This window comes from Scylla paramamosain, chromosome 44 (assembly GCF_035594125.1).
Source record: "Scylla paramamosain isolate STU-SP2022 chromosome 44, ASM3559412v1, whole genome shotgun sequence".
Taxonomy (NCBI): Eukaryota; Metazoa; Arthropoda; class Malacostraca; order Decapoda; family Portunidae; genus Scylla; species Scylla paramamosain.
Window position 1 is genome coordinate 5,695,539 of NC_087194.1, and position 26,041 is coordinate 5,721,579.

Here is a 26,041-nt window from a genome sequence, read left to right on the forward strand (position 1 = left end):
AGCCTTCTGCACAGCCTTGTGATTATCTCTCAAGCGTGATTAATTTGTGCTGAGACGAACTCTTAAGTCCCAATATGAAATGGTGAAAGAGCTAAACAGTAAAATCTAATATTTCTTGATTTTTAGTGAACAGTGCAGTCTTTCCACATTATTAAATAATAATTTCTTACCGATTTTGTAAGTTTATGAGCCCATTAATTTGTGGTTTTTAATGAGTAAATTAGATCCCGCGCAATTAAGACGTCTGTCTTTTGTCTCAGTGTGTCATTGAGCCAGCATTGTCCCCCACACCAGCTCAGCAGCGCCCCCTTTCCTGGCCTTTACTTTAGTATGGAGGAGGAGATGATTCCCGAGGCCGAAAGGGCTAATAGAGGAAACCCAGTTGGACCGAGACTCATTCCTCGTCCGGTCAGTATTATGAGGAAAGATGTAGCCTGAAGGGCTTCACTCAGCTGCACAAAAAGAAAGTTGCACGGGGCTCGATCACCAAGATGGTAAATGAGACACGCCAACAACAGGACACAGGCAGACCCAAGTTCATCATTGCTGTAGAGCTGCATTTCCCATTGACTAAATACCACTCTAATTATTACTTTAATTACTAGCGTCAGAACATCATTCCTTCCTGAGGGGCTCTCCAAGGCATCTCCTGTCAAGTCTGTCACAAATAACACTCCTGCAGGTCTAGTCTATAGATGTCCAACAGTTTAATGTCATTCAGGTCATCGAGAACATCCTTACGGGGTTGATAATTCTTGAAGTAGCGAGCTCGGGCTCGACGGTCGGCCATCTTTGTTTGGTTAACTTAGTCTTAGCGTAACTCTTAAAGTTAAGCTATCTCCTGATCTGTCTTAAATTTAAGACCTAGACTTGGTAAGGTAAGTACAACTCTAAGCATAAGAACTGGTCTGAGTCACCCCTATAGTTAAGAATCTTTGTTAATGCCTCCCCTGGATCTCTAAGGGTGTTTTTATGATTATGCTGACAGTTTAATAAAAATTTCTCTGGTTTTCAATAATGATTGGCAGTCCTAGTAATAGCTTAATGGTTATTCTTTAAAGGTGTTTTAAATAATTTTATCGGTAGTAGTAAGGATTCTACTCCGCCCACAGGAGGGAGTAGACACCTGCCGAAACGATAATTACTCCCAGTGTGGTCTAAAGCACTGTTCAGGGGGTGCTGTGAACTTATCATTAAACCCAGCTGTGACCTCACTGAACGTTTCCCTCTGTGTCTCACAACACAAGGGGGCAGTCACAGCCTGCCCTCTAAAGACAACTCTCTTCCTCCACACCAAACTACAAGCACCTAATAACACACACAGCCTTCACTCAAAAAAGAAAATTTTAAATCATCATGGCGACTCCTACACCAGCCTCGGAGTCCCCATCTGGGGAGGGGACCATAAATGTCCCCAGGTCGGACTGCCTTTCTGTCGACAACCCTAAGTGTCTTGACACCCCCCTCAACTTTTTCTTCATTAACTTCTGCAACATTCGCGGTCTAAGATCTATTTTTCAATCTGTAGAACACCAGCTCTCCTCTTCTAAACCTCATCTTCTTTTCCTCACTGAAACTCAGGTGTCTGAGGCAACTGACAGTAGCCCCTTTTCTGTTCCTTCCTACTTTCTCTATCCTCATTTTCGATCCAAAGCTGGATGCTGCGTTTATGTGCGCAATGACTTAACCTGCTCTCGTGCCCACGCTCTTGAATCTTCCGAGTTTTCCACCATCTGGCTACGACTACAGAGTCACTCTCTTACTAAATTTATCTGTGCTGTATACCTCTCACCTAACTCCTCTGACTATAAGAAATTCTTTGACTACTTAACTTCCAAAGTGGAGCACATTCTGACCCTCTTCCCTTTTGCAGAGATCTCCATTCTTGGAGACTTCAATGTTCATCACCAGCTTTGGCTTTCCTCTCCCTTCACTGACCATCCTGGTGAACTAGCCCACAACTTTGCTATCCTCCACGCCCTAGAGCAATTGGTGCAATACCCTACTCGTATTCCTGACCGTCTTGGAGATACGCCCAACATTCTTGACCTTTTCCTGACCTCTAATCCTTTTGCTTATGCTGTCACCCTTTCTTCTCCGTTGTGCTCCTCCGATCACAAAAAATCTCATATCTTTATCTTGTCCTATCGCTCCAATCCCTCCTTAGGATCTCCCTAAGCGAAGATGCCTTCGCCTCTGCTAGTTGGGGGGACCTGAGGAGGCATTTTGCTGATTTTCCTTGGAATGACTACTGCTTCCGTGTCAGAGACCCGTCTTTGTGTGCTGAGCGCATAACAGAGGTGATAGTGTTTGGCATGGAGGCGTACATTCCTCACTCTTTTTCTCGTCCTAAACCTTGGTTTAACACATCTTGTTCTTGTGCTATACATGATAGAGAGGTGGCCCACAAAAGGCACTTAAGCCTTCCATCACCAGAATCTCATGCACTTTATATTTCTGCCCAGAACCAAGCCAAGTCTGCTTTCCAACTAGCCAAAAACTCCTTCATTAACAGAAAGTATCAAAACCTTTCAAGATCTAACTCCCCTCGTGACTTCTGGCATCTAGCCAAAAATATCTCCAATAACTTTGCTTCTTCTTCTTTCCCTCCTCTATTTCAACCAGATGGTATCACATCTATTTCTAAAGCGGAACTCTTCGCTCAAACCTTTGCTGAAGCCTGCCTGCTTCTGTATTTCCACCTTCCTATGACTTGAATTCCTTCAAGAGGGAGGTTTCAAGACACTTATTCATCAATTTTTGACTACTGCTTTGACACTTTTATTGGAATGGCATTTCAGTGGGCATTTTTTTTTATTGGATTTTTGTTGCCCTTGGCCAGTGTCCTTCTTACACACACAAAAAAAAAAAAAAAAACATACGTACTTATAGTGAAGCTGATGTGGAGCTTCGGATCCATCCCATTAGGCGTTCTTTCCCATGGTCTTTTGTTGTTGCAGATATTGTACGTCCCATTCTTGGAACTGATTTTTTTTAATTGCTTAATCATTAATTGTTGGTTGTAAGAAATGATTACTAGTTGACTCATTCACTCAGTGTTGTATTCCTCTTGAGACTTCAGATGTTCCCACATCTTCATACACTGTACTTATGATGGAGTTAATTCCCAGGCCGCTGATCTCCTTGCCCAGTTTCCTGTACTTCACCTTTACAGATGAGAGCTACTAACCATCCAGAGGGAACTGTACACCACCGTATAGATACCAGTAATGCCGCTCCAGTTTCTTTTAAAGGAAGATCTTTAACTGATGAGAAAGTCAGGGCAGCTAAAGAGGAATTTCAGTTCTTGCTGAACGCTGGGATTGTTCGGTGTTCAAATTCACCTTGGGCATCTCCGCTTCACATGGTCCCAAAAAGGGAAACTGCATTATGGAGACCTTGTGGCGATTACCGAGGGCTCAATAAAATAACAGTAAATGACAAATATCCTCTTCCTCGCCTGCGTTCTCTCACCATGTCGCTTAATAATAAGACCATATTTTCAAAGATTGATCTGCAGTGTGCATACTCGTATTTACAAATTCCTGTGATCAAAGAAGATATATCTTAAACTGCAGTGTGTACACCTTTTGGATCGACTTTTTGTATATGCCATTTGGTTTAGACAAAAAAATAAAAAAAGTAGGTTCAACATTTAAGCGATTTATCGACACTGTATTGGCAAATATAAAGAACACTTTTACATATTTAGATGATATTTTGATTACAAGGGAGACTCTTAAGGAGCACGTGACTGATGTTAAGACTGTGCTTTTTATTTTAGTAAAGCATTGTATTAGATTATCCCTAAATAAGTGTGAATTGTTCAAATCAGAAATCACCTTTCTTGGTAATGAAGAAAGCTCACAAGGAATAAGACCACCTCATTATTGTGTTATGGCTATTTCAGATTTTCCTTTGCCTCAGACTTCAACAGGATTACGCCGATTCATGGGAATGTTAAATTTCTTCAAGCCAATGATACCAAACTTTGCGGTAGTAGAGTATCCCCTCACTGAGCTTCTCGGACATAATCTATCTTCAAAGAGTCTCACATGGACAGATGCAGCAAAGGACTTAAAAAGGAAAAAAAAAAAAAAAAAAATGAAACAGGCCTTAATTGACTGTTCAGCTCTACGTTACCCTTCACATACATCAACAGAATAACAATTTGTAACTGACAGTTCATACCTAGCCATCGGCACTGCTCTCTATCAGATCATAGACGGCAAGCTAACACCGCTAGGATTCTCTTCAAAGAAGCTCTCAGATACACAAAGGACTTCCTCTACCTATGAGAGAGAATTGCTGGCCACTTATCTAGCTGTCCTACATTTTAAATCAGTCATTGACGGCCACGTAGCTATCTTGTTTCTTGACCTTAAACCTGTAATTGCTGCATTTCACTCTAAGTCACTCGCTAAATCCGACAGGCAGCAAAGACAACTTTCTTTTATTTCTGAATGTGTCATCGGTAGAGTACATTCATGGCGACAACAACGTTGTGGTCGACTGCTTATCGGGACCAACATGTGCTGCCTCACTTGATACTTTTGACTTAGCAATCTGTCTCACTTGATGCTTTTGACTTCACTGGCATTGCTCGGTGTCAAGAGAATGATGATAGATTGGAGACTTTCAAGGATAGATTGTCTAGTTATGTTTTGCCGTATGATCGGACACTTTGGTGTGATACATCTACTGAATTCTCCAAGGCCGTTCATTCCATCATCCCTTAGAAATAAGGCCATCTCTTCCTTACATTGTGTATCACATCCTGGTGTTAAGTCCACTTCAAAATTAGTTAAATAGCGTTATTTTTGGCCTTATATAGATAGAGACATTTAACAGTATGTAAAGGAATGCCTTAAATGTCAACAGGCTAAAACTTTACAACGCATTGTATCGCCCATTCCTCCCATTTCTCCTCCTACCAATCGTTTTCAATCGGTACACGTTGACATTGTCGGTCTGCTACCACCTGCTGCTCTTCCAAACTATCCTTATCCATTTCCATACAAATACTTGCTGACTTGCATCTACCGAGCGACTAGATGGACAGAAGCTGTTCCTCTCATAGCCACCACTGCAACTTCTGTAGCAACTGATTCATAACTGGACATAACAGGGTGTCATTTTGGAGTTCCCCTTCACGTCATCACAGACAGAGGATCACAATTTGAAAGTGAACTTTTCTCTGAGTCGTTGTCCGTTATTGGTTTTCATAACATTAAAACTACTAGCTATCATCTACAAGCTAATGGTAAGACTGAACGATACCATCGCTCTTTGAAATCTGCCATACGTGCTCGAGAGGAAAACTGGTATAACTCTTTACCAATTGTTTTGTTTGGTCATCGTTTAACACCTAATGTTTCTAGTTTTTCCCCATTTACCACAGTTACAGCTTATATGGTGAGTCTTTCCGTTAACATCACTAAAGAGCCTACAGTCATGTCCAATAAGGAAACTATACTACATTTCATGAAGGGAAAGCAGTCTCTCACCTTCCATGACTTTTCGTCAGGTGATTGTCACTCGGTGCCGAGACCATATGTGCCTGACGACCTTTTCTCATGAGCGAAGGTGTGGTTACAAGTTGACAAGAGTCAGCAAGAGTCTGGAGGCTCAGTATTCTAGCCCTTATGAACTTATTGCGAACCAGAATATTTCGTACTCAGACTTCCTCAGGGCTATACGTCTGTCTCGATTGACAGTTTAAAACCAGTATGGGTACCTATTGTTGTTTAGGGAACTCGGACAAGTATGAACGATATGGCTGTGACTGATGATTCCTCTCTCTCTTTATCTCGAAAGCTTCCTCAATTCCTATACCATGCTTACCTGAGGAGCCAGTCCCTGATATGCCTGGGAATTCAGTTCTTGACCACCCGTGAGTAACACATTCTGGAAGGGTTGTGCGTTTTTAAGGTCATGCTGATTAGGCGAACTCCGTTCTTGAGGGCGGAGTACTGTAATGGTAATCATTGTAAATATGTAAATATCAAGAAAATTCTAATATGAATAGATGGAAAATTCCAGTACATTTAAAGATTCCAATAATGTCAGGTTCCAATAATGCAGAAGGTCGCCACCTCTGGCTTTGCAGCGCCATGTTATATCACTTGGCTGGAGTTCGTCATGGTGTTCTCTAAAGTGTATTAGTTGTGTCATATCTTCTGGAGTTTGGGCCTCATTTTGTGTACTTATTCCGGTCATCACAGTCATCACAGAATGATTGGGTTTCCCGGGACGTGAGATAGCCATAAGTGAGACGTGTGTGACCTGTCCGGAGACGGCCTGTGCAGTCTCTGAGCAGCGCTGCTGCACATGGATATACGTCCCAAGAAACGAGTTTCTTCCACACAAAAGATTCTTCTATCATATAGATACAAGTCTGGATCAGGGTGAACACCACGAAAGCGGCAAAAATGCATGGCCACATTCTTTGATGCCGAGAAACAAAATCCCCGAGTTATGGCCCACTGAGAAATCCTATTGAGTGCCAGCTGCAGCTTCCTCTCAATCATTGGCATCCGCGCCACAGAAAAGGAGATAGACAAGTCATCGACATATTAGCTACTAAGAACTACTTCTGTAAGTACACCAATGACACTGTTTATAGCTACAGCGAAAAGTGTGACACTTGCGGCACGCCATCTTCAAGTGGGCGTACTCCTGACAGATCACCACCAACCTGTACCCGTATAAAACGAAGACCAAACTCAAACATACTAAGTGAAATGCCATGACGCCAGGCTGCGTCGTAAACTTTCTCTAAATCAAAAAAGACTGTGACATAGTGTTGCTTATTAGTAAATGCCTCACAAATGGAAGATTCAAGAGTCAATAAAGCATCAGTCATAGATCGCATTTTCTGAAAACCATACTGAACAGGAGACAGTAATTTCCTCTCTCCATGTACAGCATAAGTCTGATATTCACATGCTTTTCCAGCATCTTACAAATGCATGAAGTTAAAGAAATGGGGCGATAATTGGTCGTTAGCTGATGATCTTTTCCAGGTTTTGGAAGATGAAAATTACCGGTATTCCACATAAAGCTTGAGGTGGCCGAGAACGGAAACGTCAGATGGTGCAGCGGTGGTGCTTTATTTAAGGTGCGGTCAGCGCAGACAAACCCGGAATAAGTACACAAAATGAGGCCCAAACTCCAGAAGATATGACACAACCAATACACTTTAGAGAACACCATGACGAACTCCAGCCAAGTGATGTAACATGGCGCTGCAAAGCCAGAGGTGGCGACCTTCTGCATTATTAGAACCTGACATTATTGGAATCTTTAAATGTACTGGAATTTTCCATCTATTCATACTAGAATTTTCTAAATATTTACATATTTACAATGATTAACAATCTCATTATTATGTTCCTTTCACTGTAAGTGACCGTTATTTATGTATATATGCATGGTGCAATTACTTCAGGGATTTTGTATAGCATAGGTTTATTCTGTTGGAGATATATTACCACTACCAGTATTGCAAGTTTGATTTGGGCTTAGTCAGCATTGGGTCTATGTTAGGAGTATGTTTTGTATCATTATCATTGTGAGTTTATTGTCGGTATCAAATGTTTTATTGTGATATGTTCTCACAGGTTGAAATTTAACATTTGACAACGCTCAGCCCGGCTACTTTTGTCCTACACAGAGGATAGTGTATGTGTGTAGCACTGGAAAAAAAAGGAATAAATAAATAAGAAATCAGCAAAGCGGAAGCGTAACTATGAAACGGCATAGGTCGAGACCGCCATAAACCGAGGACTCAGTACTGTTTTTATTTATTTTTTTCCTAATCCTGATAGAAACCTTTGCATCCTTATCATAGGTCCTCAACTTCATTAATAAATTCTCAGTCAACGACACCATACATTTTTGATGCACCCCACACATTGCTGCTGCCCATTTATTTCTGCCTTTTTTTTGTGTGTGTTTTTCTCAAGGTTCATGAATGCACACACATTTCCCCATTTTTTTTCATTATGCCAAACTAGAAAAAAATGATCTCATCTAGATTAATCTTAGTAAGTCCTTGCAGCACTTTACTAATTCCACTGCTGCAGCTCACAAGTCTACTACACTTAGCCTATCAAGGGCACCCATTCTTCCGCCCTCCACAGACATCTCTCTCTCTCTCTCTTGGACCCACCCATGTGCGTAGAAGTGGTAGAGCGTATTGATGGTGCCCGAGACCGCCGCTATCGAGTCTTTGGTTGTTGTCTCTGCAGGGCGGGAGAGTAAGCCTTGCATATGGGAGTGAACTGGACTATTGGGATTGACAGCATCTAGCGTGGAGACGAAGAGAAAAAGCCAGCCATGGGAACAAATGCTGTAGCTGAGATGGGACAGTTCTGATGAGAGCGGCCTGCGGGAGAAGTTACTACGGCAGCCTTTACTTTCTTAATGCTAAGTAATTTTTCTTGAAACTCACAGGCTTCCTGTGACTATTTCTCAATGAAGAGCACGATCTTTTCAACCTTGATTGCCTTTTTCGCTATATTTATACACACGGCAGTTTGATATTTAACGCCCAATTGAAATTCATTGATGTGTGTGTGTGTGTGTGTGTGTGTGTGTGTGTGTGTGTGTGTGTGTGTGTGTGTGTGTGTGTGTGTGTGTGTGTGTGTGTGTGTGTGTGTGTGTGTAACCCGGGCCTTCTTGGTTGTGAGCCGAGCGTGGTAACCACTACAGTACGCGTGTTTTTTTTATTTTATTTTTTTTTATTTACGTAGGAGGGACACTGGCTAAGGGTAACAAAAATCCAATAAAAAAAAAAAAAGCCCACTGAGATGCCAGTCCCATAAAAGATTCCCAAGCAGTAGTAAAAAAAATTGAAGGATAAGTGTCTTGAAACCTTCCTCTTGAAGGAATTCAAGTCATAGGAAGGTGGAAATACAGAAGCAGGCAGGGAGTTCCAGGGATGAATGATTGGGAATATTGGTTAACTCTTGCATTAGAGAGGTGGACAGAATAGGGGTGAGAGAAAGAAGAAAGTCTTGTGCAGCGAGGCCGCGGGAGAAGGGGAGGCATGCAGTTAGCAAGATCAGAAGAGTTGTTAGCATGAAAATAGCGGTAGAATACAGCTAGAGATGCAACATTGCAGCGATGAGAAAGAGGCTGAAGACAGTCAGTTAGAGGAGAGGAGTTGATGAGACGAAAAGCTTTTGATTCCACCCTGTCTAGAAGATCGGTATGAGTGGAACCCCCCCAGACATGTGAAGCATACTCTATACATGGACGGATAAGGTCCTTGTACAGAGTTAGCAGCTGGGGGGGATGAAAAAAAACTGGCGGAGATGTCTAGGAACGCCTATCTTCATAGAAGCTATTTTAGCTAGAGATGAGATGTGAAGTTTCCAGTTCAGATTATAAGTAAAGGACAGACCGAGTGTAGAAGAGGGGGACAATTGAGTGTCATTGAAGAAGAGGGGATAGTTGTCTGGAAGGTTGTGTCGAGTTGATAGATGGAGGAATTGAGTTTTTGAGGCACTGAAGAATACCAGGCTTACTCTGCCCCAATCAGAAATTTTTGAAAGATCAGAAGTCAGGTGTTCTGTGGCTTCCCTGCGTGAAATGTTTACCTCCTGAAGGGTTGGACGTCTATGAAAAGGCGTGAAAAAGAAAAGTATCATCAGCGTAGGAGTGGATAGGACAAGTAGTTTGGTTTAGAAGGTCATTGATGAATAATAAGAAGAGAGTGGGTGACAGGACAGAACCATGAGAAACACAAATGTTAATAGATTTAGGAGAACAATGACCATCTACCACAACAGCAATATAACGGTCAGAAAGGAAAGAAGGATAGAAGCCGTAAGAGGATAGTTTGGAAGTCAAAGCTTTGTGCCAGACTCTATCAAAAGCTTTTGAAATGTCCAAGGCAACAGCAAAAGTTTCACCAAAATCTCTAAAAGAGGATGACCAAGACTCAGTAAGGAAAACCAGATCACCAGTAGAGCGGCCTTGACGGAACCCATACTGGCGATCAGATAGAAGGTTGTGAAGTGATAGATGTTTAAGAATCTTCCTGTTGAGGATATGTGTATGTGTGTGTGTGTGTGTGTGTGTGTGTGTGTGTGTGTTTATTGGAAAAAAAACTGTTGCTGTTTTTCTCATTTATATCTTTATTAGTTAAAAAAAAAATCACAAACTATTAAAAACAGGAAATTCAGTCACAACCATCTCCACGCAGAAGGTAACGAAGGCAAGAATCAGCCCACCTATGAGGACCATGAACATCGCCTGTGTGTGGAAGAAAGGAATATCCTGTTGCAGATTCAAAGCAATACACAAACACACACAAACACACACACACACACACACACTATTTCAAGAATTATTGAAACAAGAAAGTAACTTGACAGCTGTAAGAGCAAATTTTTTTTTTTCATTTGCAGACATAGGACTTAGTAACCTACATTAAGTATTTACCAACGTGAGAACAGAAATACCCACCTGTTTGGACGTGTAAGTGTATATATAAGTGTGTGTGTGTGTGTGTGTATGTGTGTGTGTGTGTGTGTGTGTGTGCGCTGGTTTGTTCTTGCGTGCGTAAGCATTTTTGTGTACATGGACGTCTGTGCATCCGTGTATTCTTGCGCTGGTGTGAAGACGGTGTTACACAGAACGTCTTGCTCCTTTAGAAATTGTGGAGAATAGAGAGTCGAAGTAACGAGCAGATAACCGAACGAGACAGACGTTGAGAGGCGTGTGGAAATTATACCGTAGGGAGGGCATACTTGTAATATACCTACGGGTTTGATAATAAGGTTATGCCTCACTATATTGGTTATTATTATTTTGTCCTACGGGAAGCCGTGATCTGGGCGAATTTAGATATGGTTTGAGAGGGAGCGAGTTGTCCAGTAGCTCGTTACTGCCGCAGGGTGTGAGCGGTGACTCCACGTACAAATCTAAGTTTGTCTTGACGTCCATTGTTTTTGTACAGCGTACTGCCGAGGCACAGCGTACTGTTGTGGGTTGTGTGTGTCTGGACGTCGTGCGTGTTGTGTCCTCTTTAAATGTTAATAATGTCTGAGGTTGTAGTTGTGATTGTCCTGCATTAGAGGATCCTATAGTATTTGCTGCTGGGCCACAGCTGTTTAGTTTTTCCAGGACATCCACCAGTGTTTTTGGAGGTGGAAATCTGTCTTCTGAAAGATTGTAGAAAGGCTGTTTTCTGCCCAGAGTATATAATATCTATGCTGGACGTGGGTATTATACTCTATTTTAGTTGTTGTCTTGTGCTGTCTGTGCTCCCTAGCACGTGGCTGATTATTATCAATATTATATATATATATATATATATATATATATATATATATATATATATATATATATATATATATATATATATATATATATATATATATATATATTATTATGAGTTGCGTTCGTTATACTTCCTTCCCTGCGGGTGTTAAACAGGGTGACGACTGTTGTCGGCGACCAGCAGTACCTGGATTCATCGTATTTGTGTCCTGCACTAGGCTACGGAGTAGATAGCCTAGGGATAAACTGACCCGAGTTAGCGGCAACTGTGGGCGGAGGGGGGTTGTATTTGGTCGGAAAAACGGGAATACTTTTCTTATGTACGGTCATATGTCATTTCTTCACTGGACAACAGTGTAACCTTTGGTGGCGTCTTGTGAAATGCTCACCCCTCACAGTAGTAAGCTTCATTTCTGCTTCCCATAGCCAGCAAAGCAAGAATTGAGCTGGCGACGGACCTGTGCTGCCCTTGGTGCGGCCACTTCATTGCAGAACGGAGCTGAACCTGGGTGGGTCATTTCTCCATGCAGACCACAGCTCTCCTCCTTCCCTCTGGATCTTGGCAACTAACTGGGCATCGGCTGTCACACCATCACCTCTCTGCAGTGGTTTCTGGACCTAGCCAAGGACCACCCATCAGCTTCGCAGTCCCTCTGCATTTCCCGGAAACGCTAGTCGCCCTTCGTTAGCTACTCCTTTAGGCCTGATGAAGGTCCCAGTGTCTGCCGTTCGCTGGCTTTCCCTTGTTGCCACCTACTTACAAGTTTATGTTATCCAGGGAGGTGCAGTACGCCGAGGGTGTGTTCTACTTGTGTTTGGAATAAGTACGAGTTTATGTTGCACCTGGAAGTGCACTGCGAAGGTGTTTGCACTGTTTCGTTCAAATGAGTGAGCTTACTTATTCACTTATTCTCGTGATGAATACATGTTGAAAACATTCTAGAGTATTTCATATTTCCTTACATATAGGGAATGTAGAACCACCCCCTGCGGACTCTTAAACTATTAGCAGACATGCCATTGATTTCAAAGGTCTTTAGCTAGAACCTGACAACCATAATAAAAAAAAGAAAAACTCTGTCTCTCCATCTTTGAAGAGTACAATTTCCTTCAGCTTTGACTTTCCCCTTCCTTCACCGACCAACACGGTGAACTTGACTTTAGCTTTGCTATCCTCCACGACTTACAGGAATTATAGTACAACACCTTAATGGTATCCCTGATCGTCTTGCATGTACGCCGAACATTTTTAACCTTTTCCTAACTTCTAATCCTTCTGCTTTTATTGTCACTCTGTCTTCTCTGTTTGGTTTCTCCGATCATAGCCTCATTACGTATTTTGTCCTATCGTTTCAGTTCCTTCTCTGGATCCTTCAAAAGGAATGTGCCCTTGGCGTTTTGCTCTTGCAAATTGGGGTGGACGTTAGACGTGAGGACGAATGATTCTGATTTCCCTTGGAATTACAGGTGTTTTCGTGTCAAAGACCCGTCTCTGTGTTCTGAGCGCATAACGGAAGTGATGGTGCCTGGCATGGAGGCGTACATTCCTCACTCTCTCTCGCCCTAAACCAGCTTGTTCTCGTGATATAGACGATAGAGAGGAGGACCCACAAACGGTACTTGATCCTTCCATCACCTGAATCACATGCACTATATATTTCTGCCTGAAATCATGCCAAGCCTATTCTCCAACTAGCAAAAAAATTCCATCAATATAAAATTACTTCTGGAAAAATGCCAAAAATCTCCAATAACATTGGTCTTCTAAAAAAGAGTGGAATCAAAAGATTTTCCTCTAATGAACTCTTGCTATTTTTTACAGCTATTTTCACACAAACTGCTCTTCCGATCTTGGTAACTGCATGCCTCCCCTGCTCCCGTAGTCTCCTATACAAGACTTTCTAATTACCCCCTAATTCAAGAGTAACCAGTATTTTCAATAATTTTTCCCAACAGTATTCTCAATGATTTTTTTTTTTTTCGGTAAAATTCTGGAACTCCATGCCTTCCTCTGTATTTCGTCCTTTCTATGACGCTTATCCTCCAATTCTGAATAGTTTTCGATGTTCTTTTAGGGACCGTCACTCTCAGTGAGCCTTTTTTTTTTTTTTTTTTTTCGCAATTTTCGTTGCCCTTAGCCTTTGCCTCTCTTGCATAGAAAAAAAAAATGTATATTCTGGGAAAGAAATAATTTCTTTTTTCTGTAACACATGGAAAGAAAATAATATATCGAGAAGGCAATTTATATTATAAAACGGAAGATAATGTCAAACAAATTTAAACTTTGTTACAAGATTATATAGAAGTTTCCAAAGAAAGGACTGATTTATCGGTTAACAAAAATTACAAGGAATTTTTGCATAAAGCAGAAGTTCACGGAAACTAACAAAAAGAGGATAGAGATTTTCTAGAGGATAGAGATTTTCCTTTCTAGTGAAGGAAAATCCAAACATTATCAGTATTTGGGCACTTTTTGGCAGAATTAAAAAGAAGCATTTTTATAACTCAGTTTTGATTGAATGATTGATTTGCTTTATTGCGGTGCAGCATCGCGGTCATATGGCGTCAATGCAAACCTTTAAAAGCAACAAGGATTGCAGGTTAAAATATTGATATTAGAAACTAAATTATGGTATGGCAAAAACGTAAAAAATCACAAAAAAAAGTGAATATTAAAAAGGAAATGGGACCAAACAACACAAATGCAAGTACTAAACACTGAGATGGTTGGTATTTAGAGTACAAATTCAATGTCAGGTGGTAATGACTCGACTGACCTTGAAGAGTGAAATCTGGCGTTGTTCGTTATGTGCCCAAGTCACTGAACCCACTGACACAGGTCCCAGAGCCCAGCGTTATCCGTTGTGCGTCTTCTTCACTGCCTCCAGGTTCTCCCAGGGCAAAAGATAAAGTTCGCCTAATACTATATTACTGGTAAAATAATTGCAATAAAAATATTTAAAAGGGAAACTATAATTTGTTCAAAAGATCAGCCTGCTCCACAAACATGAGGAACTCGTGTCTCGGGAAAGAGCTCTCTCTCCAAGTATCAACGACATCTGGAAAGTCACATTTTCACCACGACAACGGAAAAGATATCGCTCCCGCAGCTTCACCAGACTTGGACTCTCCACCAGAAAGTATCGCACTGTAAGGGGAACTAAGCATTCATCACAAAATGGTTGTGTTTCCCAGGACATAACGTAACCATATGTGTAAGACGAGTTGTGTTTCCCAGGACATAACGTAACCATATGTGTAAGACGAGTGTGACCCGTCAGGAAACGGGCCAGTGCAGTCTCTGAACGGCGCCCCAGCACATGGACGCAAGTCCACGGACGGACAGCACAAGAAGTATCTCCCCTTCGTAGTGGTGGCGACTAAAGCCTCTCACCAGCTGTGCCAGTTGGTAAGAACTGCCATCTTTATACTGGAGCACAAGTCATGAAATGGGGCTGGAAGGAGCAAGCCGAGTTGCTGCTTCTTTAGTCGAACAATCGGCCTTCTCATTCCCAGAAACTCTAACATGTGCTGGGACACAGCAAAACCCACACGCTGGAAAAAAAAAACACTCAAGAATTGATAAAACAGGAGGATAAAGAGAAGAATGAATAAAAATGTTCCACGGCAGAAAGAATACTACGAGAGTCATTACAAATTGTAAAAGATGAGACGGGAAGAGAAAAAATAATTCTTAAAGCTACGACAATGGCAAAAAATTCTGCCATAAAAGCAGAAGCAACAGCGGGGAGGCAACCGCCTCGACAGAATAAAAGGGAGATAACGCCATATTTGAGTCCAGCCTCAGAATCTGAACAATCCGTAAATACAAGGATGGAGTCGGCATGCGTAGAACACGATTCTAAGAATGATTCCAGTAAAAAGTTCTTGTTACGAGTAGTAGGTCCGCAGGTAAAAATATATGGGAATTGCCAGGAGGCAGTAGACACCTGCCGAAACGATAATTACTCCCAGTGAGGTCTAAAGCACTGTTCAGGGGGTGCTGTGAACTTATTATTAAACCCAGCTGTGACCTCACTGAATGTTTCCCTTTGTGTCTCACAACACAAGGGGGCAGTCACAGCCTGCCCTCTAAAGACAACTCTTCCCCCACACAAAACTACAAGCACCTAATAACACACACACCCTTCACTCAAAAATTTTAAAATCATCATGGCGACTCCTACACCAGCCTCGGAGTCCCCATCTGGGGAGGGGACCATAAATGTCCCTAGGTCGGACTGCCTTTCTGTCGACGACCCTAAGTGTCTTGACACCCCCCTCAACTTTTTCTTCATTAACTTCTGCAACATTCGCGGTCTAAGATCTAATTTTCAATCTGTAGAACACCACCTCTCCTCTTCTAAACCTCATCTTCTTTTCCTCACTGAAACTCAGGCGTCTGAGGCAACTGACAGTAACCCCTTTTCTGTTCCTTCCTACTTTCTCTATCCTCATTTTCGATCCAAAGCTGGATGCTGCGTTTATGTGCGCAATGACTTAACCTGCTCTCGTGCCCACGCTCTTTAATCTTCTGAGTTTTCCACCATCTGGCTACGACTACAGAGTCACTCTCATACTAACTTTATCTGTGCTGTATACCTCTCACCTAACTCCTCTGACTATAAGAAATTCTTTGACTACTTAACTTCCAAAGTGGAGCACATTCTGTCCCTCTTTCCTTTTGCAGAGATCTCCATTCTTGGAGACCTCAATGTTCACCACCAGCTTTGGCTTTCCTCTCTCTTCACTGACCATCCTGGTGAACTAGCCTACAACTTTGCTATCCTCCATGACCTAGAGCAATTGGTGCAACACCCTACTCGTATTCCTGACCGTCTTGGAGATACGCCCAACATTCTTGACCTTTTCCTGACCTCTAATCCTTCTGCTTATGCTGTCACCCTTTCTTCTCCGTTGGGCTCCTCCGATCACAATCTCATATCTTTATCTTGTCCTATCGCTCCAGTCCCTCCTCAGGATCCCCTTAAGCGAAGGTGCCTCTGGCGTTTTGCCTCTGCTAGTTGGGGGGACCTGAGGAGGTATTTTGCTAATTTTCCTTGGAATGACTACTGCTTCCGTGTCAGAGACCCGTCTTTGTGTGCTGAGCGCATAACAGAGGTGATAGTGTCTGGCATGGAGGCGTACATTCCTCACTCTTTTTCTCGTCCTAAACCTTCTAAACCTTGGTTTAAACACAGCTTGTTCTCGTGCTATACATGATAGAGAGGTGGCCCACAAAAGGTACTTAAGCCTTCCATCACCAAAATCTCGTGCTCTTTATATCTCTGCCCGGAACAATGCCAAGTCTGTTCTCCAACTAGCCAAAAAACCTGTCAAAGTGTCAAAACCTTTCAAGATCTAACTCCCCTCGTGACTTCTGGCATGTAGCTAAAAATATCTCCAATAACTTTGCTTCTTCTTCTTTCCCTCCTCTATTTCAACTAGATGGCACCACTGCTATCACATCTATTTCTAAAGCTGAACTCTTCGCTCAAACCTTTGCTAAAAATTCTACCTTGGACGATTCTGGGCTTGTTCCTCCTTCTCCTCCACCCTCTGACTACTTCATGCCACCTATTAAAATTCTTCGCAATGATGTTTTCCATGCCCTCGCTGGCCTAAACCCTCGGAAGGCTTATGGACCTGATGGGGTCCCTCCTATTGTTCTCCGAAACTGTGCTTCCGTGCTTGCACCTTGCCTAGCCAAACTCTTTCAGCTCTGTCTGTCAACATCTACCTTTCCTTCTTGCTGGAAGTTTGCCCACATTCAACCTTTTCCTAAAAAGGGTGACCGTTCTAATCCCTCAAACTACCGTCCTATTGCTTTAATTTCCTGTCTATTTAAAGTTTTTGAATCTATCCTCAAATGGAAGATTCTTAAATATCTATCACTTCACAACCTTCTATCTGATCGCCGGTATGGGTTCCGTCAAGGCCGCTGTACTGGTGATCTTCTGGCTTTCCTTACTGAGTCTTGGTCATCCTCTTTTAGAGATTTTGGTGAAACTTTTGCTGTTGCCTTGGACATATCAAAAGCTTTTGATAGAGTCTGGCACAAAGCTTTGTTTCCAAACTACCCTCCTACGGTTTCTATCCTTCTCTCTGTAACTTCATCTCAAGTTTCCTTTCTCACCGTTCTATTGCTGCTGTGGTAGACGGTCACTGTTCCTCTCCTAAATCTATTAACAGTGGTATTCCTCAGGGTTCTGTCCTGTCACCCAGAAAAGGAGATTCGATATCATATACCAATAAATAAATACTCCTACAATTATCTCTCTCTCTCTCTCTCTCTCTCTCTCTCTCTCTCTAACGTATAACACCTGACCATATACTCTTGGTTTTTTTTTTTTCAAAATACGTCACAGAGCAACAACTCAATTCAAACATCTACGTAGATCCTTCAGCAATATCATAGACATCTTTATTTATTTATTTATTCATTCATCTATTTACCATGGAGCTCTGTAGAGAAAACGATGATGTTATAGTAACTTTAGTAGGGAGCTGATAGCAGGAAGTAGAGTTAGCGATGCCTTCATAGTACCAAAAGTCCGGTAGCCCAGCCTCGACCATGGACAACACTCTAGGGATTTAAAATATATATGAATATTACGATGCACGATACATACAAATAAAAGAAAAATAAAAAACAATGCAATTATATGCGCATACAACAATATGAATGCTGTTCATGGTTACTTTTTACTCATAGCAAGGACGAGAGGGTTTCTGTTTTTTCCGATAAGTGCAAGTGGCTGGGATATCAAACTTTCTCTACCGGTGTACAAGCTACATCGACCTGCAAGGAAAGGACATTTAACGAATATATATATATATATATATATATATATATATATATATATATATATATATATATATATATATATATATATATATATATATATATATATATATATATATATATATATATATATATATATATATATATATATATATATATATATATATATATATATATATATATATATATATATATATATATATATATATATATATATATATATATATATATATATATATATAATGACTCAGCGCTAACAACTTGATTATTGAAACCGTTCCATTCATGTACCACTCTATTTGAGAACCAGTTCTTTCCTGTCTCTTTTTTAAACCTGAATTTCTCAGGCTTGAACCCATTATTTCTTGTTCTGTTCTGGTTACTGATCCTAAGAATTTTCCTTACGTCCCGCTTATTATAACCCTTATACCACTTAAAGACTTCTATCAGGTCCCCTCAACCGAAGTCTCTCTAAAAAATGTAAATTCACTAGCTTCAGTCTTGCTTCGTAAGGAATACTCCTCATCCCCTGCATCCTTTTAGTCATTCTTCTTTGTACTGATTCTAATAGACCTATATCCCGTAATATGGGGACCAGAACTACACAGCGTAGTCTAGATTGGGTATGACCAACGCCAAATATAGATTTAATATTACTTCGGGACTTCTACTTTCAACACCCTTAAAAATGAATCCTGATACCCTATTTGCCCTATTTCTGGCCTCTGTGCATTGCTCTCTTAGAGTTCAGAGCTACATATAACTCTGAACCTCAATCTTTTTCGTACTCTGAACCAACCAGAACTTCGTTGTTTATTGGCTGGGTTTCCTCTACCTACGCTAAGTACTTTGTATCTGTTGATGTTAAATTGCATTTGCCATCTGTCCGTCCATTTGTTCATTCTATCCAAACCTGCCTGCAAGGCGATGGCATCCGACTTTTAATATCTTTATTTTTTGACAGTGGTACGTTATCGTTTCCAGCATTCAATTTTATATTCACTACGGACCTGTTTGCATGATCGAGTTATGTTACGGACTGTTACGATTTTACTCGTAAACTCATTTGCGTGTGACGAACATCCGAAGTAAAATATAATAGGAATGTTTTGTAGCTGGATGTGACAGCCAAAACAAGTTGGGTCTACAGATTTGGCTGTGTCACCCAAAATACAAGACATTTGAATTTCTTATGACACAACATAAAGAAAGTCGGAAGTGTTGGCCAGACATCTAGATACGCATTTCCCTTAAACGATAAAGAAACGCGAACCGGGTTGTATTCAGAACAGATACGACAACGTCCAGAAGAATCCCGAGTCTCTGTACATATCTCTGTACAATATGTGTATATCATATATATAAAGAACAAAGCCCAGAAGACTGTTACCCCCGCCTATCAACAAGTTCTAAATATTCGTCTGACAGATACCACCCCAGAGTTATAGATTTATTAGATTAAATGTTTAATTTTGCGTTAGTCAGTTACGCACTTGAACGACAACTTCAATTCCTTCTCATGTTTCCATATATTGTGGTTATAATAAATCCTATTGAAATACGAAATACGTCATGAGAGAAAGAGAGAGAGAGAGAGAGAGAGAGAGAGAGAGAGAGAGAGAGAGAGAGAGAGAGAGAGAGAGAGAGAGAGAGAGAGAGAGAACGAAAAATAGTTATCAACTTACCGGTACGGGAAAAGTGTTCACTTCGAAGTGGAGTAATCACTGCATCTGAATCAATAATGACTTGTCGTCCAGGCACGACAGCTTCATCAAGCACTGATGAATATTGACTTACTTTTAAGTACCGTAAGCGACCAACTTTCTGGGAATCTCTCACTTCTCGAAAAATATCTGACTTGGCTTCCTGAATGTGAAAAGAAAAACATCATACACACACATTATATATATATATATATATATATATATATATATATATATATATATATATATATATATATATATATATATATATATATATATATATATATATATATATATATATATATATATATATATATATCCTGCTAAGCCGTCACCGACGCATTTCTGGTAAGCCATCACCATTGGAAGCTGCTACGCTACTACAACACGTCTACGGTGCTTGGTTCAGCTGGCTTCAGGGCCTGTGTCAAGTTTTTTTATGCCAAGTCTGCCCCGTCAGCCTGTTTCCGTACGACTTCAGCCCGTCACCGACGCCGTTCCTGTTTCAAGTGTGAACTTTTCAAGCCTTCTCATTCCCCGAAGTTCCAGCCCGTCCCGGGACAACAAAACACAATGTGGTAACTTCTACGATGGAAAAGGTAGAGCCACTTAAGAACTGATAAAACAAGGGGATGAAGAGCAGAAATATGATTACGAGAGTCGCAGCAAATTATAAAAGAGAGACGGGAAAAGTAATAATAATTCTAGAAGCTAGGATAATGACAGAAAGCTCTGCCGTAAAAACAGAAGCAAGAGCGGGAGGCTATCGCCTTGAGAGAATGAAGGGAAGATAACACCAAATCCGACTCCATCTTGGAACCATCTGTAAAAATAGGGATGGAGTCGGAATGTGTTAAACAGTGTTCTAGAAATAACAAGTTATAACTAGGAATAGCAGGACCGCAGGCAGAAGTAAGGAGGAATTGCTGTAACCAACTCCAGGAAACCTATAGTTACATACAGAAAGGGAAGGTATATTTAATGCCACCATAGCAGATGCAACCCTGAAGCCAAAAGGTTTAGGGAAACTCGGGTGAGACACATAGTTGAGATCGTGAATCGCGGGAGGCTGACACACAAGAAACTGACTCAGGAAGACGCTGCAGTCGATAACACCCACCTGGTCAGATCGCCATAAAAGGAGGGCACTGACCCACGCCATGAATGGCATTTCCCTGTTCTCCCGTTTTGGAGTATTTTGCGACATCTAGCCTGGTGAGGATTACATTTATTTCTCTCTCGTGGTGCATATCCTCCAGCATGGCATCTTGCAATTTAGTTTGATTTAATAGTTCATAGATTTTCTCACAGTTGTTTTGTATTTTAGTTAGTGCGGCTTTTATTGTTATGTTTGACCTTTATTTCACGTGCGTCAGTGTGGAGATGCCGGCCTTCTGTCCCCCTCTGATTCGCTTTAGTCTTTTTTTTTTTCATCTCTTCTATTTTTTGTATTGTAAGTTTTAATGGGCAGTAAATTAACACAAATCAGAATTATTCCTTGTTAAGCTGTTGTGGCGTGAAGCACCGAAAGACCGCGTCGTTGCCAGCCGCATCACTTTGCGTTACTCATGTGTGGTTGCCATTTACTGCGGTGTTTTAGTGGCATGCAGACATCAGACGGGATATGCACGTACTGCGGGCACGAATTAAGTCACCAACAAGGATTCGGTTCGAAAGACCACAGTTGTGAATTAGCATATACGTGCTAATGCCAGGTTAGAGAATATGAGATTTACCTTGGTTTAAGGTGCGGACATGAATACATCTAAATTCCTATCAGTGCAGAGGCCTGAGAACTAGACAGTACTTAGTTGAAGTCTTGGGTGGAATGTCCACCTGGGGCAGCAGTAAGCTGAGTTGAAGAAGTGGTGAATTGTACTGAACGCTGCCTGGTCTACTAAGCTGAGTGAGAGAACGCGACATGTTGGTGTAATAGCCCCTTGCTACTACACCATGCTATTACATTCTGGGAATGTAAGCATTCCCAGAATGTAAACAAACTGAGAGTGGTTTTGTTCCTAAATCCTGGATCCGCTAGAACAAGATACTCGTTACGATGGTTTGTTATATTTTATTATCCATCTCCATGAAACCCTGTTGGAACAAAAGTTCCGACAGTGCCAGATTCACACTCTTTTGATATTTCCATAAAAACTCCCTTAAAGAGGATGACCAAGTTCTATAATAAGGTCAGAAGATCATCAGTAGAGCAGACATGACGGAAGCCATACTGGTGATCTGATATAAGATTGCGAAATGATAAGTGTTTAAGTGTAAGAATATTCATGTTGAAGATATGAGTAGAGAGAGAGAGAGTAGAGAGAGAGAGAGAGAGAGAGAGAGAGAGAGAGAGAGAGAGAGAGAGAGAGAGAGAGAGAGAGAGAGATGGATACTAAAAAGAAAATTATAGGTATGGTAAAAATGTCAAAAAAAAAAACATTAAAAAATAAACAAAAAAGGACATAGGAAGAACCTTGAAAACTTGTGCTAAAAATGAGGAGGTTAATATATTACTGTTTTAATTATTTAGTTTGATTTAAAGCTAGGGCGTACTGACCGCAATGACCCAAACCACTGTATCTGGTGTTGTTCGTGTTCTACCCAAGGCACTGACCCCACTGAGCCAGATATCTGGCGTTCGATATGTGTCAAAGACACTGACCCCACTGAGCCAGACTACTGGCGTTGTTCGTTACGTGCCCAAGACATTGACCCCACTGACCCAGGCCCCAAGACCTGGCGTTGTTCGTTACAGGTCTTTCTCACTTGCCGACATGTTTTCTCAGTGCAAAGATAAAGTTCTGCCCAATACTATCTTACTGTTAAAATAAACAATTAAAACACTTAAACTTAATCTATAGTTTGCTTAGAAGACCAGCCTTCTCCACAAAATTAAGGACCTCATGTCCCGGGGAGAGAGCCCTCTCTCCAAGTATCAGCGACATCTGGAAAGTCCCATCCTCCGTGCCGTGAACGGTGTACATCGTCCCAGTGGAGGGCACTCGTTTTGAAAAGAGGCCTTTCATGATTCGAAAGTTTGTCCACGACGGAGCTAAGACCTCTCCCCACAACGCATCCCAGCCTAGACACCCAACCATCCAACACAGGACGACCTCAAAAGGTTGGCCCCTACGGGGAGCAGCACCGTTGACCTGTACTGGCAGCCTAAACACAGGAACCATTTAGTTTGGTTTCTTCACTGTCAGAGGATGGAGGAATGAACAAGCCCTGAACCTTCATCATCTGGCTTTTTCGCAAATGTATGAGTGGAGAGGAACCTGACTAAATGGTTTGGAAATAGTAGTGATGGCAGTAGTACAATTAGTTTCTAGTAAAGGAAGGAAAGATGAAGAAAAGTTGTAGATCCAGCTATATATCGTAATGGTGTCAGAAGTCATGAAGAAAGTTAGATATGAAAATATTTTAATAGTTTCTATTGATGACAGATTGGTCGAAGAATGTTTTTTGGTATGACTTCGGACAGAAATGTAAAGTCCATGAGCTTCAGGAGATGGAAGGCTCAGATACCGTCTGTGGGCCTTCTCTCTAACGTCTATGAGAACAGGCTCATTTAGCCCAAAGTTTATAAAGTTCAAGGCGAAAGACAGTGTGGAAATGTACACTACCAGTGCACACGGACATCGTTCCTTGACAAGGAAGCAGCTGTCATTCCATGAAAAGTCTGTAAAAAATACTTTTAGTTCTTCCTCATTGGCTAATGACCAGAGGCATCTCCACTTCGAAAGATCCTGAAGAGGAATTGGAGCGACAGGGCAAAATGCAGATATGAGGCTATGATCAGACGAGACCGAAAAAAAAAAAAAAATTATATATATATATATATATATATATATATATATATATATATATATATATATATATATATATATATATATATATATATATATATATATATATATATATATATATATATATATATATGATCAGGAGACCGGAAAAAAAATATAATAATAATATATATATATATATATATATATATATATATATATATATATATATATATATATATATATATATATATATATATATATATATATATATATATATATATATATTGTTGCATAACTTCACAACAAGAAGGGTCATATGGCGGTTAAATACAAAAATTGCATAAAAATATTCTGCAGTACCATGACAGAGGAGGAGGATGAGCATTATGTGGGTATGTATTGTCAACGTACGATAATCAACTGTGTATTAGATCCCCCTTCTTCCCAGATCATGGTAATGGAAGGGTCATCAAGCACGTCCCTAAGGCTCTGAAAGGGCTGAGGTACATGTCTCACGGCAAGAAGGGACATGAGATTGCCTTCGTAGCTTTTTGCCAAGACTAGTGTTGTCAATATCCATACTCCCATCAGCACACGCTCCCACCACTTCCCCCTCGCTTGCAGCTTGACACCTGAAAATAATGTATACCTGGAATTGCTGAACATTGATCTTTATATATATATATATATATATATATATATATATATATATATATATATATATATATATATATATATATATATATATATATATATATATATATATATATATATATAACATAAATAGCCGTTTATATACAAGGAAACCTATATACGAAATGATACACATACACAAACACAACACAATTAAACAACATGTAATAGAAGTAAACTTGGAGTTCTACTACATAATCTAACAATTTTTCAGCACTTCCTTTTATATAGCTGGTCGAAATACCTGAAACTCCATTCCTGAACATTACAAATACTATATAATTTCTTCTTACTGAATTTGTATTTCACTTTTCCCACTTTTTTTTTCCCTCGTCTCTTTGGGTTAAACTGTAAATTACTAGCTGAAACGTAATTAGGCATGTATTACAATTGAATGGTGTTTGATACATATATAAAATCATATACCTGTTAATTATTGTTTATGATATTCTTTGTATTCACAAAAGAAAAAAAAAAATGGTGTGTCTACTTTCTTCTTGTATGTATATACTAAATGGTGCCCAAAAAGAATTGTTTCATAACGAGTTGTCTGTGTCTTCCTAAACTGTTAAATACCAAATAAATTTGTTTTTTGCGTTACACAGGTGTCATAGGTGTTTTCCTATGAAGGGTCACGGCTTAGAAAGATATAAAGCTGGGTATGTAACTAAAAAAAAAAAACGTTAAAGACTTAACGGGCTAACACACACACACACACACGTCAACAGACAGTTGTGTACTATCCAAAGTACACCCTCATTTTGGTGAGTCGTACGCTTGTTAATCACTCTCGAACTCACATTCTTGTCAAAGCGGAGTATAATCATATTTTTCTCTTGTTCATATAATCATATCCTGATTAGATGCGAACATACCACAAACTTAGGTTTCTTTCCTGAAGGGAAGGTACGCAGCTCTTCCCTTAGGTCGAATAAGCGTGAAAATATTCGCCCTCGGGACAACTATCTCACCTCTATGGATGAGCGGAGACTGACTACCTGCACCTACTTCATCACATGAACATTACTCAGTGTAAAAAGGAGAAAGAGAAAGAGAGAGAGAGAGAGAGAGAGAGAGAGAGAGAGAGAGAGAGAGAGAGAGAGAGAGAGAGAGAGAGAGAGAGAGAGAGAGAGAGAGAGAGAGAGAGAGAGAGAGAGAGAGAGAGAGAGAGAGAGAGAGAGATTGCCATTGCACGTGGAATAAATTTTTACTCTGGTCACAATTCCTTGTTCGTGCCAGTCATGGCTGGGGCTCCATCTGAAAATATTCCGATACAGCTGATTCCGTTATCCTTTACAAAAGTTAGCCAGAGTTTGAAACACCACCATTCTTGAAGTTGTTCTCATCTATTTGCAAAACAAAAACTTCTCTCGTAGTTCATTCTCTCACACATAGCGGGATATGACATTTTGGTCACATCTCTGGATTTATTCAGCTGGATGGCAAAGCTATCCAGGACATATTCAAACACTGATAAGATGCAGCATTTCAGAGCGTCATTTGATATGCCTTAGCTTTTTCATCTCCTTGCATTCCTCTGCGAATTTCAATTGTATAAGGCCAGATAAATTTTTCCACAATGACTTGAGGCATTTTATATTGGCAAATTGACATAATGTGAAATATTAAGCAGCTTTTTTTCATTATCTATTTTACTTCATTTTATTTAATTTATATATATATATATATATATATATATATATATATATATATATATATATATATATATATATATATATATATATATATATATATAT

The 26,041-nt window shown here is 40.4% G+C and overlaps 1 long non-coding RNA gene across 1 annotated transcript; it reads right to left on the reverse strand.

Annotated features, from left to right (window-relative positions):
* Nucleotides 1–10,182: 10,182 nt before the first annotated feature.
* Nucleotides 10,183–18,105, reverse strand: LOC135094153 (uncharacterized). Its single transcript, XR_010263619.1, has 3 exons — nt 17,995–18,105; nt 17,749–17,878; nt 10,183–10,263 (listed from the first exon to the last, which is right to left on the reverse strand). It is a non-coding gene; the product is annotated as an uncharacterized LOC135094153 (long non-coding RNA).
* Nucleotides 18,106–26,041: the final 7,936 nt, after the last annotated feature.